Below are 20635 nucleotides of genomic sequence, written 5' to 3' on the forward strand. Positions count from 1 at the left end.
TTGTGAGGAAAAGTGTTTTGGCCAAGTGCATTTAAAGATCCGAATGTAAAAGTACCAAACTGTCCCTGTTTTTGGCTAGGTGGTCGGTCGACTACCTTTTCTTGTAAGCCGACCACCCCCTTCTCACCAAACCTGGTCGGTGGCCCTCTAAGATGGTTGGTGGCCTTCCTGAGTGGTCTCCCATGCCTCTTTGAGCTCCCTGCAAATTTTGGTGGTGATCGGAGTCTCCGGCTCTCGAGAAAGTACAAAGAAAGTGCACTTTCCGGCGTGAAATCCCTCCGCGGGAACTTCAACTCCAACTTTCGATGCGTGTTTCGTCGTTACTCGCCGAGAGCGAGGTGTGTCCTTTTTGAATACATTGTGACCCTTCCGGGAGGTAAACCGGAGGTCGCGATTTGAGTTGTCCTCGTCGAAGCTTGCATTTCTTTGCTCAATGTTTTGTTTTAAACATGCTCGTAAAGTCGCACTCATCCAGCATTGTTATGCATGCCACTCGCATTGTCATGAACATCGCTTATATTGTGGTGCATATTTCACCAGTATTGTCATACCTCCATGCTTAACTTGCGTTGTCACACGCGCTTCTCTCGTATTGCGATGCACTTTTCCATCGGCACCATGTTTGTCTGCATTCGATGTAGTGTTGAACATGTGTTGCTAACTATGTTGCGCTTGTTAAGTTTCTCTCTTTTGCAGGCACGATATTGTATGTACGGTTCATTTGAAGCTGGTGTGACCAAATGAACGGCTCAGGTAATGTATCTTCTCCGTGTCAGATGTAGCGAGAACTGTGATTCTCTTACATACTTACTGCATGAAATGTAGTTATTGCTTTGCATTCTTGATTAAAACTGTTGCATCTATTGTGAATATTTGCTTCATTACAGTTTGCTGCTTTGCATGATCATAAGTTACGTTCGACTTGGCGCATATCATTTTGCATTTTGCCCCCCGCCTGCGGGCATGCCTGCGGGCGCATCTCTTTTATCTTGCCTGCTTGTCTAAGTCTTCGGCCTTGTCAAAAATGGGTCGTCTCTGGGCTTTGACATTCACTCCCGTCACTTATGACTTTCAAGTTCTATTAAAGAGGGGCAACTGTAGACACCTCATTTTTGACCGACTTTAAGACTCAAACGTCACCGATTGAGCGCTCGGTGATGATGCATATTGTGCTCGTTCTGAGGTTGCGGAGTCTCGGCTGAGAGCCTTGCCTCCGGACTTCGAGACTCTTTTGTGCTTTGTCTCGATTTGTGAACCAGGTCTAGTGTTCTCTATTTTCTCTTCCCGAAGAGAGGGAGAGGTCTTTAAGACCATCTCTCAATGGTCGTAGGCTACGTTTCGTTGACGTAAGCCACTATTCCCGTTTGGAGACCAGTTTCCAGTTTTCGAAGCCGTCGACCGTGCACCTCGGTTCGGGACCGCTTCACTTTCTCCGTTTACTCTGGTTTTTTTGGCACACACCTTGTTCCCTCTCCCTAGAGGGACACTGTGGCCCGGGAGACCACCTTTGTGGCTGCATGCCACCTCCGGTGCCTAACAACCTGTTTTTTGGGCACCCGGCTGCTCGTTTTGGCCCCCGAGCCTTCGTTTTGCATTGGTGTGGGTTCATTTTTGGCATGGACCCTAGTTTCTTTGTTAGGAAGGTGGTACTATGGTGGGAGACCACCTTTTCTTTTTGGAGACCACTTTTCTCTTCGCCGCCCGATTTTCTTGTTAGAGAGTTGGTCTCCCTCACTTTTGGGCCACAATTTCTGGTCTCCCATACCACTACTGAGTTGCATTCACCTGGGAGACCACCAATCTTGGTAGGCCGACCACCTTTTTTGGTTGACCCTTTTGACCCCTTGGTCTCCCTCACTTTTGAGCCGCAATTTCTGGTCTCCCATACCACCACTAAGCTGCATTCACCTGGGAGACCACAAATATGGGTAGGCCGACCACCTTTTCAGCTTGAACCTTTTGACCCCTGGTCGGCCAACCACCTGAACTGGTCGGTCGACCACCTGAACTGGTCGGCCAGCCTTCTGCTTTTTTGTCTCAATGAGTTGAAACCAGCTGTGCCAGCTGGAAGCCTCAGAATGCATCTTCCATACACGTGTATGGAGGATGTTTAAGCTAGCTTTTAAGCTTCTTTGAGAAGCTTTAGATCTTCTCCTCTATAAAGGGAAGGGCCATCTTCCATTGCTAGGTTCATAATTTTGCTTCAAGGCATACATACACTTCCCTCTCTATTTCTCTCCATTTTAGCTCCAAAGGTCCCTTGTTCTTGCACCATTGCACTACACCTCTTAGCCTAACCTCTCCATCATCCATCCAAGCACCTTGGAGCTCATTTTCAGAGGTTGAAGACTTGCTATCTTGGTCCAGAAGTTGCTGATTCCTTTGGCTACAATGGTAACACTCCATTTCCCTCTTTTTGACATTGTTTTGCTTCATAGTTTAGCTCTATTTTCAAGAATATTTAGGTTTTGTCATAAACTAAAAAAAGTCTTGTTTTGATCTTCTAAACATGTTTGTTTAAGACCATTTTTCTGTTGGAAGTCATCTACCCCCTTGCATGCTTCATTTCCTCATGTTTTGAGCTATGCTTTAGAGCATTTGTGTCGGCCTTGGTTTGGCCTTTTAACCATTGAAATTCAGTAGATTTTCAGTGGCTAACATGTGTCTTTGAGCCTCAAAATCAGAGAGGGGTGACCCTCTCACCCTTTGTTCTCTTTACTAACTTTCTTGGTCTTCCAAAGGAACCCCTATTTGCATGTTTCAAAGCCATGCTCCAGGACATTTTTGATGAGTTTTGTGACTTTCATGACCTCTGTCCAAAGGTGGTTTTGCCATATTAGATGTCTATTATGCATGTGTAGAGTAATCTTCTTCAAGGCCTTTCAAAGGGGCCTTCACTTGCATGCTTCCTAGACTAATTTCAGGCCCTTTTCAGTGAATTTTAGGGCCATCATAACCTCTTTCCGGAGGTGGTTTTTTCATTTTGTATATCTATCTTGCATGTGTAGAACAACCCTCTTATTAGCCTTTCAAAGGGACACATCATTCTTGCATGCATTGACTGAGTTTCAGTGGGTTTTTGGGCATTATTTGGCATGGCATACTTCTGTTTTTGGCTGGTTTGGTGAGCTCTCATGTGCTTCATATAGTTGTAGTGCAAATCATGGTTCACTAGCTTATTTTGCATGCTTTGTTGACCCTTGATTTTAGCACTTTTTGGCCTTGCCTTAAACTGATTTTGTGCATATTTTGGACTGCGCTAACTCTATTTTTGGGTCTCATGGTCGAATGATGCTTGTTTCGCATGCTTGTAGTTCAGTACACTTGCCTAGCTTTGAGATTTGAGGTCTATTGCATGCATATACTGAGGTGTTTTCATGCTTTGGGGTCATTTTGCATCATATTTTAGAGCCTATGTGAATGCCATATCCTCATGTTTTCTCCTCTTTAAGTGTGCTTGAGAGTTGTGCATGAATGCCTTGTTTTCGGACCATTGAATAAGCTTCATTTCCATGCACTTTGAACCATCGTTTTGGGCTATTTTTCCACTGTTTCAGACCTGCCTAGGGTCTGTTTGGGGTTGGTTTTGCCATTCGTGCATTGCTTTGTGTACCTATAGTGTAACGCACTTCACTAGTTTCGGTATTCGGGCCATCTGGCATGCATTGGGTAACATATTTGCATGATTCGGGACCATTGTACAACATGTTTCAGAGCTGAAAAATGTATGCTTGTAGGCCATATTTCATCTTTTGCCATGTTTAGTTAGAGTTGCATGTTGTGCCTTAGGATCGGTCCATTGCATTCGTGCATGCTTGCATGTATTTCGGTTGTCTCATTTTCATCATATGGCCACTGATGTGAGTGTGGCTGAGGTCCACTCATATTGGTGTAAGTCCATCTTGCATTATGTATGCCATTTAGTTCACGTTGTTACATGATTTGATCATTGCATTGTGTATGCCTTGTTCGTTTCATTGTGTTTGTTAGTCTTCATATGCATTGCGTATGCCATATAGAATCGTATTGCATTGAGTATGCCATTGATTATTTCATAGCATTGTGTATGCTAGTAGCATGTTTGCATGTCATCCCTTGCATGTTTGCGTCATTCAGTGGCACTACATCTAGGTTGCATATTAGAGTTGCATTCATGCATGTCATGCATATTACATTGTGTTTGGAGTAGGGTTTAGTCCAAACACGGGAAACGAGGGACGTTTCATACTCCAAGTGACGAATCGTGCCTCGATTCTCGGTCGCCGACACTCTTGACTATCCATGATAGAGTCGTTGGCTTTAGTTGCTTATATGTGCATTCATGTCCCGTTGAGTCGTGCAATTTGACTCCTCGGCCATTATGCATCGAGATGCATGATTGATGGCATGAGGATCGAGGACTGCACTCCCTAGAGCTTGTGCAATGATAGGGAGAGTGGTCATGCACACATTTGTTAAAAATACATTTCCTTTTCTCTCTCTTACCTTTGTTGCAGAAAAACTAGAAACTAGAGGTGGAAACTGGTCGGCCGACCAGATTTTCTGGCAGGCTGACCACCTTCTTTGGTCTCCACCACAAATGGTGGTCGGCAGGTGGTCTCCCATGCTAATAACTGGTCGGTGGCCTTCCCAAGGTGGAGTTTCAGCCTTCTGGAGCTTTGTGCAAGCTTCTGAGATCAATTGCAAACAAGGGTTAGGCGAGGCATCGCGATGGAATTTACCGACAAGGCGACTCGAGCATGCATGCATCCATTGTCATCCAAAATAGAACCGAGGCAGTCCATTCTACATAGTTTGCATGCTAGTTTATTGCTTACTTAGTTAATTTGTTAATTAGCTAGAATTGCGTAATAATTAGCTGTGAGTTATTATCCATTTTGGTTGTGTAATATTTATTTGGACCCTCCGAGCGAGGGCACAATTGTAATAAGCGTGCGTTTGTGTGATGTATGTCTTCCAACCCCACGTCTTTCTCCCTTTTATTTACCAGCTTATGATGGTTAGATCAGGGCATGTTTCAATTAGCATACTTATGCTTGCATGTTTGCATCATTCATCTGTATTGCATGCACCAGGCTGGGCGTGTCATACTAACTGCATTGTATTCCAATTCCAAGTTGAACACGTGTTAGCTGTAGCATCTCATATGCCATTCTTAGGATAGCCGAGCCTATTTTTAGTTGCATTTTGCATGTGTTGCATTAGCCATCTTAAAATGAACTAGGATCATGCATTGATTACTAACTAGTTTCTGTTTTAGCTTGGAGTACTCGGTAAGTATTTATGCTTTAGCATTCTTGCATGTATATGAGTGACTGCCATGATAGCATGCTTACCATGAGGCTATGTGCTTATGTGATATACCTGCCTGAATGCCTGTGGGTGAAGGTTGGGTTGCTTGAGTTGGGATAATTCATCGAAACCCGTGTTTTAGCCTACTTGCGAATAGCAAACTTCAATCCATTTTCAAAACAAACGGATGTGCGATGCTTTGTTCCAACTTAGGCAATCCAGTCTATACTTGTATGCTGTGCGTATCACATAGTAAATCTAGGCTAATGACCGGAATAAGAATGCATAATGTTTTCAAAACCCGATATCATGGTTAGTAGAGGCCGATCTTTGATCGGGTGAGCGGGGGTGCTCACGAAGTGACCTTCCCCAATCGTACCCAAGTTCCCGAGCCGAGGCAACTTTGGTGATGATGAACACGTGGCCTTAGGCATGAGTCAAGGTTTCCTAAATTCTCCAAAATAAAATATTTAGGTGGCGACTCTGTATCTGGCAAAACAGTCCATGTTTGACACTTCTTTCTAAAAATCTGTTTTCCAAAACAATTTGCCAGATTTGGACTCTTTGATGATTCATCAGTCTTGCATTGCACTCTGCAAGATTAGATACAAGACCGTGACTTTTGAGTCCGAACTGTAGCGAGCCCAACGAACAAAACGGGGGGGATTTCCCCCGGGACATTCGGGGACGTCTACAGAAACGAACAAGATTATGCCTGTGTTTATTATCATTTGATGTCTGTATAGTAAGATGGAGAATGCAAGGGGAAGTGGTGAAAATGAATCTTCAGAGGCTCGCATAGGCCGAATGGAACAGATGTTAGCAGCATTGACTGAAACCTTGACACAACAACAGAGACAACAACCTTTGCCCCCTCCGCCTCTACCGGCACAAGCCGAGGCAGATAATAATGACATCATCAATCTAACACAGAAATTCATGAAAATGAAACGGCCAACGCTCTATGGTGGAATTGAACCTTTGAAAGCTGAGACGTGGTTGCTTGAGATGGAAAAATTATATGAAGTATTTCCTTGTTCTGAAACTCAAAAAGTCCTTTTAGCTACCTACACTCTGAAAGATGAAGCCCGTAGGTGGTGGTTACTGATCCGAAGTGGCAATGGAAATATGACATGGGCACAGTTTAATACTATCTTCTACGACAAGTATTTTTCCCAATGTTTCAGGGATCGAAAAGTGTCTGAATTTCAGGAGCTCAAACAGGGAAGAATGTCTGTGGCGGAATATGAAGCTAAATTCACCGAATTGGCACGGTTTGCTCCACATATAGTGGATACCGATTACAAGAAAGCACGAAAGTTTGAAGGTGGACTGGATTTAGAGGTGTTTGATCGAGTAGGCGTCCTGAAATTGCCTACTTATGTGGAAGTTCTAGACAGAGCCTTAATGGCAGAGGCCACCCTAGCCGCCATGAAACAAAGTAAAGCCCCAGTAACTACAACAACTGAGTGGAGAGGAAAAAGATCCAGGTTTGGTTTTAAAAGAGGCCGGTCCTTTGTCGGTAAGAAGCAAAACACAGGGACTTCGAACAGCTCGAGTCAGGGTAGTGGGTCTATTCCGATCTGTTCTGATTGTGGTAAAAGGCACAGGAGTGTGTGCTACCGAGTGTCTGGTGCTTGTTTCCGGTGTGGCCAGCCAGGTCATGTAGTGAAAGATTACCCGTTCAGGTTTGAGACTATTAGCCGTCCTGCAGCAAGTTCAGCGGGATCCGCTTCTGTGGCCAAAACCAATGCAAAAGCCAATACTGGAAAAGAACCTCTGAGACAAGGCCGAATGTTTGCCTTAGTGCCCGGTGACGTACCAAACACCTATACTGTGGTGTCAGGTACACTCCCTATATGTTCTCAAAATGCATGTGTACTGATAGATTCTGGTTCTACACATTCCTTTGTATCGCATGCTTTTTCTCGAAAATTGACTAGACCATTAGAACTTATGACCTATGTGTTATCTGTGTCTACGCCGTCTGGGGATTCTATGATGTGTGCTCATGTTTATCCAACATGTGATGTTATGATTGACGATATGATGTTATATGTGGACTTATTACCCTTGGACATTAATCATTTTGATTGTATTTTGGGGATGGACTGGTTGACTAAATACTGTGCTACCATTGACTGTACAAATAAAACTGTTGTGTTTAGACCACCAGGTATGCCTGAATTTACTTTTATTGGGAATGGGGTAATTCCTCCCCCATATTTAATTTCGGCTATGAAAGTTGTAAAACTCCTTAGGAAGGGATGTAGGGGTTATCTGTGTTGTATACTGACTGCACCATCTGACAGTACTACTGTAGAAACAATCCCTGTTGCTTGTGAATTTCCCGATGTGTTTCCAACTGAATTACCTGGGGACTTAGTAGATAGAGAAATTGAATTCACTGTTGAGGTGTTTCCGGGGACACAACATATTTCCAAGACTCCATATAGAATGTCTACCTCTGAATTGAAAGAATTGAAAACCCAACTTCAGGAACTGTTAGATAAGAAATTTATCCGTCCGAGTACTTCACCTTGGGGTGCTCCAGTTTTGTTTGTCAAAAAGAATGATGGGTCTTTAAGATTGTGTATAGACTACCGAGAACTGAACAAAGTGACTATCAAGAATAAATACCCTCTGCCCCGAATAGACAACTTCGACCTCATGAAAAGAATTATCCAACACATGATCTTGAATTAGCGGCTATGGTGTTTGCTTTGAAAATATGGCGTCACTATTTGTATGGGGTAACTTGCGAGGTGTATACAGACCATAAAAGTTTGAAATATTTTTTCACCCAAAAGGAATTGAACATGAGACAGAGACGATGGTTAGAACTAATCAAGGATTATGATTTGCAAATCTTGTATCATCCAAGAAAGGCTAATACCATAGTAGACGCCTTGAGCCGAAAATCCAGCACAAATTTGTCATGTTTGCTATCCAACCGAAAAGAATTGTTGACTGACCTAGAACAAGATGGGCTATTTACTGCTATTGCCGCTCAACCTACAATTCTTGACGAGATCAAATAGAAACAGTGCGAGGATGAATACTTGAAAAAGATCACGGAGGAATTTGATTCAAAGCCGAGGCCAGGATTTGTGTTTGAGAATGATGTGCTGAAATTTCAGAACCGTCTTTGTGTGCCCGATTGTTATGATTTGAGGAAACGTGTTATGACCGAAGCTCACAGTAGTAAATTTGCTTTGCATCCGGGGAACACAAAAATGTATCATAATTTGAAACAGAATTTTTGGTGGCTTGGAATGAAATAGAGTATTGCAAACTTTGTAGCTAGATGCCTACAGTGCCAACAGGTTAAAGCTGAACATCAATGACCCGCTGGTTTGCTACAACCACTCCCAATACCGGAATGGAAATGGGAGCACATTACCATGGACTTCATTGTGGGATTGCCTCGTTCTTCTCGAGGTATGGACTCTATCTGGGTTATAGTTGACCGTTTAACTAAGTCTGTCCATTTTCTGCCTGTCAAAACTATTTATAACGCTGATAAATTGGCCAATATCTATATGACTGAAATTGTGAGATTGCATGGAGTGCCAGTATCTATTATGTCTGACAGGGACTCAAAGTTTGTATCGAGATTTTGGCAGAGTTTGCAACAGGCTTTGGGGACTGAATTGAGACTGAGCAGTGCCTATCACTCACAGACAGATAGCCAAACTGAACGAACGAACAAACCAAACTCTGGAGGATATGCTCAGAATGTGTGTGTTAGACTTCCAAGGGAATTAGGAGACCTACTTGCCATTAGCTGAATTTGTGTACAACAACAGTTACCATTCAAGCATTGGAATGGCTCCTTACGAAGCTTTGTATGGAAGAAAATGTCGTTCTCCGATATGTTGGGCTGAAGTAGGTGATAGACCTTTGTTGGGACCGGAACTTGTGCAAGAAACAACTGAGAAAGTGAAACTGATACAACAGCGTCTGAAAACTGCACAGAGTCGGTAGAAGAGCTATGCCGATGTTCGAAGAAGAGAGAGAGAATATGAAGTTGGGGACCACGTGTTCATAAAGGTGACCCCGATGAAGGGTCAAACTTGGTTTGGTGTTAAGGGAAAATTGGCGCCAAGATATGTTGGACCTTATGAAGTCCTCGAAAAGATCAATCCTGTATCGTATCGGGTAGCCTTACCTCCAGTAATGGAACACATACATACCGTCTTTCATGTATCGATGCTACGAGAATATTTGAGGGATCCACTCCACGTCATTGAGTCAACACGTGTGCTTTTGAAAGATGACTACACTTATGAGGAAAGACCTATCCAGATTGTGAATCGTAGGATCAAAAGATTGAGAAATAAAGAAATACCGTTGGTAAAAGTTGATTGGCAAAACCACGAAGGAACCTATGCAACTTGGGAAACCGAGAAAGACATGATAAAGAGATATCCGGATTTGTTTCCATTGGACCCAATGTTGTTCCAGAATGAAGGTAATTCGAGTTTGGAGGACCAAACTCTTTTAAGGGGGGAAGACTGTAACAACCCCAACCTCTGATTAACGTTAATCAGCACTTAATTATGTCTGATGGTAATTTAGGAAGGATTTGGGATTAATTTACATGTGTATTGCATTATTTTTGTGTTTCTATCTGTTTGACTGTTAATGATCTGTTCATGTTTTATGTTTTAAACTGCAAATTGAGGCCTTATCGGCGGCCGAATCCAGAACTGATTAGTGTTTTGTGTTAATCAGGATTAATGTGATTTTATGGTAAAGTTAGTTGAAATTTGATTTGGTATGATTAAATTGGATTAAATAAGCTAAATTACATTAGTTGGACTTATCTACCATTTTGCCACTTAGTAGACAATCCTAGGCCATTGTTTACTCTCCATGTATGTGTTGACATCATTTTCATCCATCTTCCTAAGCCAAAACCGGCTAGAGAGTGAGAGAGTTAGGAGAAAATAGAGTTCATCAAGAATTGCTTGGAAAATTGGAAGAATTGAAGAGTAGTTTGCATATTTGAGCTTCTAGGCTTAGAATTCAAGGTTTAAGGTAGGAGACTCACCCTTTTAATTGAGAGTTTGAGTTGTTCTTGCATGATTCATGGTAAAGATAGTGATTTAAGGCATGAATGAGCTTAATATGTTGAATTGAGTAGGAAATCACGCATGCATGTTCATATCTTAGCATTTTGAAGTGTCTTCATGGAAGTTCTTGCATGCAAGCCCATATTCTAGCCTTAGTCCATGAATTCATCATGATTTTGAGCTCAATCTTACATTTGGTCATGTTTTAGAGCATTGGATTTAAAATGAACACTTGCATGTTAAGCTCTTGTTTTGTTCTTGAAGTTTTATTTGAAATTGTGTTCAATTGACTCACCTTTGGGCTTTGATTTTACAAATTGATCTTTGAAACATCTTATACTATGAGTTTACAAGTGTTTTCCAGAAAATGGGCCCAAGAGGTCGAGTTTTGAGGTGTTGAATGCTTGGTTTGAGCTTTGGAGGCAAATCTGAAAATTCCAGAATTTGGCTTCCTCGCTCGAGCGAAGGATTTCACGCTCGAGTGACCATCGTTTGTTCAGAGCTCTGCTCGAGAGAAGGAATGGTGGCTTGAGCGTAAATTGCAAGCTCTCAGGTTTTTGGTGCATGCAGACGCAAGTTCGAGCGACGAGACCTACGCTCGAGCGAAAAACTGTGTCTCACGCTCGAGCGAGCATCGAGCGTAAATTTCAACAACCAGTACTTTTGCATTTTTACAGACCGCTCGAGCGAAAGAGTCTACGCTCGAGCGACCCCTCTGTTTTGACAAGCTCGCTTGAGCGAAGGAAGCCACGCTCGAGCAAGACCCCTGTTTTCAGCAAGTTTTGAAAAATGTTTTCCAAGGCATCTTTGCATCCTCATTCCATCCTAGGCATTCCTAGGCCATGTTTAAGACTCTTTAGTGGGGATTTAAAGTTGGAAACACACTAAGAACCAACGACGTAAGTTTTGTGCAATTAGAATGTGTGTTTCAAGTGTGTGTCCGTTATGTGTTATGTAGGTCACATGCCGCGTATCGTGTGATCAATCTGCTTCGTCTGTCTGTTTCAAGGCCAACTATGAGTAATAACTTAGTAAAGTTATGTTCAAACTGTATCTACTTTCTGTGTGATAAAACAAGATCTGTTTTCCGAAATGACATGTTCTGTACAATGAATGATTGTTCAATTTCTGATATGTATTCGTGACATCCTTAGCATCATGTGATATCTGTTAGCTGTTATCCGGTATCGGAGGTTCCTTTATGGAACTTATTTCTGTCTGCACTCCGTTACTTGTACCGGAGGCCTATCACGGGGGCTTAGCTTCTGTTTTGTTGCCCGGATCCGGAGGTTCCTTTATGGAACTGGTTATTCGTAACCTCACGTGTATACGTTCTATTCTGTTCTGTTCTGTTAATGCTAATGGATGTATCACGTAAACTTAATCATGACTTATGTTTTCTGTTTGTATATGATCTGGACAAATGATGAATTTGATACAAATCTGAATTATGATTTCTGAATCTGTACGAACTCATTCATTGAAATCCTTTATTATTATTCATTGGGCTTTCGCTCACAGTTTATATTATGTATGTAGGTGAGCCGGCACATGACCAAGGCCAGAGTTGACGACCTTCTGTTTTGTTTTTGTCAGCCAACTGTTGTGCCTCCCGAGGAGGTTCCGAATGAAGCCTAAAGCCATGGCTATTTTTGTATTCATGCTAGTCTTTGTGTATGCTCTGTAAAGTCAAGTCTTGGGAAGTACTTTCTGTAAATACCTTGTAAATATTGTGTATCTGGACTGGCATGTTTATGTATATATAAATAAGTTTTGAAATATTCTGTCCCATGTACGTTATCACAGCTCATTGGACCTTGTCTATTTTGTATTATTACTTCTGCAGCCCCTTATTATTTGCTAATTTGTTCAGAGGCCTTTGGTAATCCACGGATTACTGGCCGGTTACGGTGCTAAACCTACAGGGGCAGGTTTGGGTCGGGACAGTACAAAATTTGAAGAGGTGCAAAATAATTTGAATTCAAATAAATTTTATTTATCAAAAATAAAATTACAAAAACATTAGTATTGGGCTAGATAAGCCCAACCGACCGATCAGACGGCGGCGCGCGTATGTGGTTATTTTTTGTTCCAATGGGTCTAGCCCATTTTGCCCAAACCTCCCTCTCTACAAAACTTGGGCACTCTTTGGGGCACACCCCAAGTTCCAATGGTCTAGCCCATTTTTCCCAAACCTCCCTCTCTACAAAACTTGGGCACCCTTTGGGGCACACCCCAAGTTCCAATCCCATGCCTTATAAACCCATTCAAAACTTCCTACCAAATCAATGTGGGACAAACCATTTTTCAACCTTAAGGAATTTTCACCAAAACTCTATTTCCATGGAGCACACTTTGGCTTCAATTTCCCATTCACTTGATAATGGTTTTGAGTAACCAAATATACCACGTGAATCACAACACAGCATAGAACGCGTTACCACTTCGACCCGCCAACTTTGGCATACGGGTCCCACCTAAATAATTGACCAAAGATAGGAAAAAAATTCTGTTTTATCCAGAATTTTTCCAACCATTTCCTACAACGACGACATGGAGAGTGTAAATGAGAGAAGACGAGGTAGTGATGGGGACAATGAGGATGCAACGATGGCGACGAGGATTGTGTAGCAGTGGTAGAGCGAATTGTAGGCAACAAAAAATGAGGTTTGAAGGCTGACAAGAAATGGCCATGGGACGAAGGAAGGAAGACGAGACAGATAATGTTGTTGCAATGTTTCCGGCGACAATGGCGACAATCGGAGCTGAGAAGGGTAGAAATTAAGGTTTTGATTTAAGTCTTTTAGGTAATTTACTTTAAGGGTAAAATTTTATTTGAAAAAATAGAAAAATAGAGTGTTCAACCAACATTTTGGGGTGCATTTAGAGCCACCCTAACAAAATAAATCATGAATTTTAATTTTGTCAATTAAAATATTAATATTTTGATTTATTTCCAGTATAAACCATCAGTTTATTTTCGTTAAATAAAACTGACCAAAAAAAAAAAAAAAAATAGTCATTAAACTCAACAAGTGTGTAAAATATCTAAAATGTATTTTCAATTTAATGACTAATATACAAAATTTTCATGATTTTTACTCAACGAAAATAAGTAAATGATTTAAATTGAAAGTAAATTAAAAATTTAGAATTAAAATTGATAATATAAAAAAATTAGAATTTATTTTGTGGTAAATTACTATAAACCCCCCTCAACTATGACTCATTTTTGAGTTGCCCCCTTCACGTATAAAACACAAGATTTAACACCCTGTAAGTATATGGATACCAAAGCCAAGTAACACTGTTAACAAAATATTTAATTTGGCATTTTTGCCCTTCTAACAAAAAGTATATTACAGTTTGGATATAATTAAAAAATATATATATTTGTTTTAATTATATAAATAAAGGAAATGAAAAAGATTATTGGTAAAACTTTTGAGGTCTCTAACATTTTTCTTTTAAAAAAATGTAATGAACCTACCCTTATCAACCCATAATTTGCTCAGAATATGTTTATAGCGCGTTAGTTTCACCACCAACAGTCAGATCGGCGATGCCTTTTTCAGCAGTAAAGCCGAGCTGAGTATGATCTACACCAACATGTTGAGCAGCTGCCTGATCAACCAGGCACGATGTCTATAATTGGCGACTTTGTTGGGGAATTAAGAGAGCTTGACTTAAAATTTTTTATCTTGGCTGTGTTTGGTATAGCTCTGGAATCTTAATTCTAGAGCTATTTTCAACACACTGTTTGATTTAAGCTTTCCAAAATTGATTCCAAGTCACATTTCAAAACTCATTTAAAAATCTGTTTGGTAGCACAGTGAGTTTTTGAATTTTGAATTTTGAATTTTGAAAAGATCGATTTTGGTCTACCCGATTGTCCTCCCGAACATCTCCCCGGATATCTGGCCGGTTGACCAGAACAGTTTTATTTTTTATTTTTTTTTCCAAATGGCACCTGTTATTTGGAAGGAAAAAAAAAAAGAATTTGTTTTTGATTTTTTTAACAAAAATAATATTTTTTTATATTTTAAATAAAAAATACTTTAGAAAAAATAATTCGAACCAAATGTACAATAAAAGTTATTTTTAAATCAATAATTGAATGTTTATTTTTTCATAAAAATATATCTTTTGTAATATTTTCAATTAAAAAAATTGATTAATGTTATTTTTTGTTAATAATTAATTTTTTTAATAGAATTTTAAAAAGAATTTGGTTACGAATGTTTATTAGAATTTTCAATAGAGTTTGAGTAGTATGTTTGGTTATGAGTTATAACAATTTGAATTAAATTTAAAAAACTCTTTTCAAAACTCATAACTAAACAAATTTTCGTATTTCACATGTCACATCAAACATTCAAAACTCATTTCAACACTCAACTCAAAACTCAATTCAAAACTCTTTTCAAAACTCATAACCAAACAAATTTTCTACACTCAAATCATAATTCTAAAACTCACAAACTCAAAATACAACTCTATTCTCAAATCATATTTAGAATATTCTACCAAATGCTATCTTTATTTTGTGATTTTATTTATTAATTGTTTATTGCATTGCATCATTGTGGGCTTGGAAAACCGTTTCTTATGCACCTTATAACTAAAGAAGAAAACGACATAATTTCATACTTTTCTGAGTCATAACTAAAATAAAAAATAATAAAAGTCATAACCAAACATCATATGAGGCATAACCAAAAATCTTATGAGTCATAACTAAAGAAAAAAAGCATTACTATTAACCTTTACCTTTCTTCTCAGAACCCCCACCTCATTTATTTTTTTTAATTCCAATTTTGTCCCAATCTAAAATTCCATCTTTACCTTCATTCCTAATCTTCTAAACCTAATTTTCCAAACTCTAACACTAACCCTAACCCTAATCACCTCCGACAATACCACATCTCACTGCCGTAACCACCACCATCTCCAACCACCTCTCATCGCTATAACCTCTACCATCTCCGATCACTCCTCACCGTCGCAACCACCACTCTCTCCGTCGCAATCAGCTATCACTTTCACCAACAAGCACCCCCATCTCCTACTGCAAATCTGAATTAGAGAAAAGAGATCAACCTATTCAATACTGTGTTATCGAACTAAAAAGATTTGTTCAACATTGTATTGCTGAACATTCAGGACTCGTTCAACACTATGTTGCCGACCATTCAGGATTTGTTCAGCACTGTGTTGTCGAACCCACTCTGCCATCATGACGTCCTCATCCATTGCGAGAGAGAACGAGCAAGACAGAGAGATGGAAACCTAAGGTTTTCAGAAGAAGATGAAGACGAAAAAAGAGAAGAGGAAGAAGGAATGCAAGAAACCACTCGCCATAGCTTGTGATAGAGGTTTTAATGATGGCCATTGTTGATGGGTCTTCTCTCTTGGTCTGTTTCTCACTCATACTTGATTTGAATGCAAGAAAATAAAGAGAGAATCCAGATTAGAAGGTGAAGTGGAAGGGGTTAGGGTTTGGTTATTAAGGTGGGAGTTTAAAGAAAAAAATGTAGGGGTTTCATTTTACTAAGTAGGGGTTAAAAGAAGTAGGTGGGCCAAAGTAATTAGGTGGGGACAAATATCAGCCCTCAAGAAAAAAAAAATGATATAATTTAGGAGTGCAAAGTATGTATAGTAAAATTTCCAAAAAGAAATACATGGCAGGATTAGAAATTGGAGTTGTTGGCCAATTACTTTTACCACTAGAAAAGAAAAGATTAAGTTGCAACCAACACTGACCAATCTAGCACCACCGTTCCTGTTTCTTCCACAGTTAACACCTACATGTCCAACTCTTCTTCGAAATTCACCCAAATCACCCACAGACCCAAACGGAAGTCTGCTAATCCAAACCCCCACCCAACACCAGTCATAGTTGAGGGATTTACTGTAATTTATTCTTTATTTTGTTATAACGGTCACACCGTAAAATTTTTATTATAATTTCTTCAACAAAATTTACTTTAAACCCATTATTTTTTTTATCTAATAAAAAAACTAAAAATTGCCTCTCCTCCAAAAACAAAAACAAAAACAAAAAAGGCAAATACTTATAGTAAAAAATTTTATAAAATCATGAGAAGTATAACATTTTAATTATTAAAGTGTATAAATTTTACTATTTATAATTTTTTTGTTAGGCACTTATCAATCAGTCTTATTAACTAGATTTATTTATCTATAGGTCTTGACAAATAAATTTATCACTGAAAATTTATTCATAAAAATAAGATAAACTGATCAATAAGTAGGTAATAAATTCAAAAACTAGGACCCATTAGCAATTTATTCTTTTTATAATTTTATTTTTCTGCGACCACCTTAATGACCTGTTAGTAATTTACACTCTTTTTACACTTTTTATTTTATTTTATTTTTCAGCCGCCATCATCAGCTCTAACAACACCAAACACATTTTCAAAATATTTTTACATCCGAAACAAAATTAGAACTTTTTGTTTCTTATTTTTTACAAAGTCGTCAATTGGAAAATTAATAGAAATTTCTAACCGCTACATGGCATGAGAAAGGATCAATTTCAACATTTAGGAAGTGGGTTAAAAGTTATTTTTCAACTTTTAATCCATTTTGGATCACATAATTCCTATATTTTTAGGAATTGGGATCACTGTTGTACTAAAAGCACAGCAGTAACTGTTGTGTCTCAATTTGAGGTGCATTATGGGCTTATTTTTATGATCTGAACCGTTGGTTTTGTAGGATTTATTGAGTAATTCATGTGTACCAAAAATTATATTAATCGAATATCAATAACTATATGATCGATTTGTATATTGTTTATGCTATTTCTCAAAAAAAAAAACTTATTGTTTATTTTTTTGCTTATCGATCATATAGATATTGATATCCGATAAATATGATTTTTGGTATGCATGAAATACTTAACAAACCCTACAACATGAATGATTCAGATCATAAAAATAAGCTCATAATGCACCTCAAATTGAGTCACAGCAGTCACTGTTATGCTTTTAGCACAGCAGTGACCACATTTCCTATTTTTTATACTTTTTTTTTAAAAAAAAAAGTTTAAAAAAACTAAAAATCAGTTTTTAACCATCTTCTCAAAACAACCCGAGTATGATATGATTAAAGGTTTATTTGGGAATTGGCTTCCTTAATGATTTTTTAATTTTTTATAAAAAGTCATAAACAAATAGAATGATATTGTGCATTTGACTTTTTATTAAAATCTAAATTTCCAAACATGTCATAAGATGATGTTTGGCATAATCTTTTTTGGCTTCATTTGGGAAGTGGGTTGTTTTTTGGCTTTTTTTAACTTTTTGTGAAAGAATTGATGTAATGATTATGGATTAGATGTGATATTTTGTTTTATTAGGCTAAAAAAATTATTTTGTCTTTTTGTGGTTAAAATAGTCCCAAACCCAAGCCAACTCTTCTTCCCTTTGGCTATTTTAGCTACAAAAAAATAAAATAGACTAAAAAGTCAATAAGACAAAATGTCACATCTAAACCATAATTATTTTATTTTTTTTCTCATAAACGTACAAAAGTCAAAAAGTCTATCCCAAACGAGACTGATAGACTTTTTAGCCTCAGATTAATTGTCAAAAAATTAAAAAATTAACTCACATCTCAAACGAAGGCTACGTAATTTATAACATACTGAAAAAAGAGCTGACAATTCTCATCTCTCATAATTTTCAAGGTTTTGCCAAGTTTTTCAATATTTCTTGCGCATGAAAATGAGGCCAACGCTTAAACATTATCAAATCTTTCTAATGGATCCTCAAGGTTGCTTCTTGAATATGCAACCCACGAAACTGTTGTTCATTACAGACCCCATCAAATCTTTCTAATGGATCCTCAAGGTTGCTTCTTGAATATGCAACCCACGAAACTGTTGTTCATTACAGACCCCCAAGTGGAGTGACCCCCACTGACAACTCTCAGTGAGGTGTCACCCTTCCATTGGTTGAAAATAAAAAATAAAAAATAAAAGGAAAATAGTTTTTGGGCTAATGAAAAACGACTCCCAATGACCCCAACTGGGGGTGTTAGGCATTTTTCTTATATTATTTCTCAAGGTTGCTTCTTGAATATGCAACCCATGAAACTGTTGTTCATTTATATTATTTTCTGAGGTTGCTTCTTGAATATGCAACCCATGAAACTGTTGGCTCTCAAGGTTAATTGTCAGTGTTGGACTTTGGGTGATTATGGATAGCTTTGCTGTGATAGTTATAATAGAAGGGTTATATATGATGACTTTTCATTTATGTTATCACAACAAAAATGTGTTAGAATTGTTTTTCAAAGATATTTTCTAAAATTTATTTAAAATATAGGTGGTTCTTTATGATTTGAAAAATCACAAATACTTTTTTGTAAGAATTTTTTATTGAGTAAATTATCAATAGGTCTTACTGTTGGGACTTATTACTCATTAAGTCCAATTGATAAATTTATTAAATAATAAATTTATCAGTCACGCTTATTTTTATGAATAAATTTTTACTCTTTAGTTGAGGGGATTTACTGTAATTTACTCTTTATTTTGTTATAATAGTCAAACCATGAAATTTTTATTATAATTTCTCCAAATAAATTTACTTTAAATCCATTATTTTTTTTATCTATTAAAAAAACTAAGGCTGTGTTTGGAGCAGCTCTGGAAACATGATTCCAGAGCTGTTTTTAATGCTTTATTTGGTTAAAGTTTTAAAAAATTAATTTCAATATAACATTGCAAAACTCATTTCAGCTTCTGTTTGGAGAAGAGAGTTTTTTTTGAATTTTGAATTTTGAAAAGCGCGACTTGGGTCTACCAAGTCATCTTCCCAGACGTCCTCCCAAATGTCCGGCTGATTGACTGGAACAATGTTTTTATTTTATTTTTTTTGCAATTGACACCTGTTATTTGGAAGGGGAAAAAAAAGAAAGAAACAAAAAAAGAATTTTTTTTTATTTTTCTTAACAAAAATAATATATTTTAAATCAAAAATAATTCCAACCAAATATACAATCAAAAGTTATTTTAAAGCAGTAATTGAATATTTATTGTGAAAAAAAAATTATTTTGTTTGTAATATTTTCAATTAAAAAAATTATGTTATTTTTTTTAATTGAATTTTAAAAAGAGTTTGGTTATGAGTTTTGAATAAAATTTTTAATAGAGTTTTGAGTTATGTGTTTGGTTATAAGTTATAACTTTTTGAATTAAGTTTTGAAAACTCTTTTCAGAACTAATAACCAAATAAATTTTTTTATTTCACATGTCATATCAAACATTTCAAATTCAATTCAAAACTCAATTTAAAACTCTTTTCAAAACTCATAATCAAATAAATTTTCTATACTCAAATCATAATTCTAAAACTCATAAATTCAAAATATAACTTTATTTTCAAATCGTATTTTTAAAACTCTATCAAATGCTACCAAAAATTCGCCCCTTCTCCCAAACAAAAAAAAAAAAAAATTATTCCCAGTAAAATTTTTTATAAAATCATGAAAAATATAGTATTTTAATTATTAAAATATATAAATTTTACCATTTATAAGTTTTTTGTTAGGCACTTACCAATCACTTATATTAATTAGATTTATTTATTCATAGGTTCTGACTAATAAATTAATCAATATAAATTTATTTATAAAAATAAGAGAGACTGATCAATAATTAGGTCTCCTTTGTTAACTACACATATTAGTTAAAAGAGTCATGCTTGGTAGCTCGAAAGAGCTACCCTCCGAATCCCCCGAATTTCAAGAAAACAGAAGAAGGAGAAGGAATGAGAATGAGGAGGGGGAAGAAGAAGAAGAGAAGGAAGGAGGAGGAGGAGGAAGCCGAAGGACTGGAGGGGGCCAAATAAATCGGGGTGTGGAGGCCGAGGCGGGGGGTGGAGAAGAAGGCAGAGGCAGTGGCTGCGACGACGAGGAGCTGCGACGGCGGGCGAGGAGTTGCGATGGCGGGCGACGAGCTCTTCCCTGCGACGGCGAGAAGCTCTTCCCTGCAACGAGCTCTTCTCTCCCTCTCCCTCTTTCTCTCCCTCTCTCTCTCCCTCTCCCTCTGTCTCAGAGCTGCGTGAAGAAGAAGAAGAAAAATAATAATAATAATGCTCAAAACGACGTCGTTTTGGGCATTAGGAAGATTAAGGGGGCATTTTTCGAGCTCTCAAACATTATCCTAGTTAAAAAGTCAAAAAATCACTATAAGTTATCACATCACTCTCTCTATTTATCTACACATTTTT

Source organism: Camellia sinensis, chromosome 3 (assembly GCF_055761805.1).
Source record: "Camellia sinensis isolate YWXY chromosome 3, ASM5576180v1, whole genome shotgun sequence".
In the NCBI taxonomy this organism is placed as follows: domain Eukaryota; kingdom Viridiplantae; phylum Streptophyta; class Magnoliopsida; order Ericales; family Theaceae; genus Camellia; species Camellia sinensis.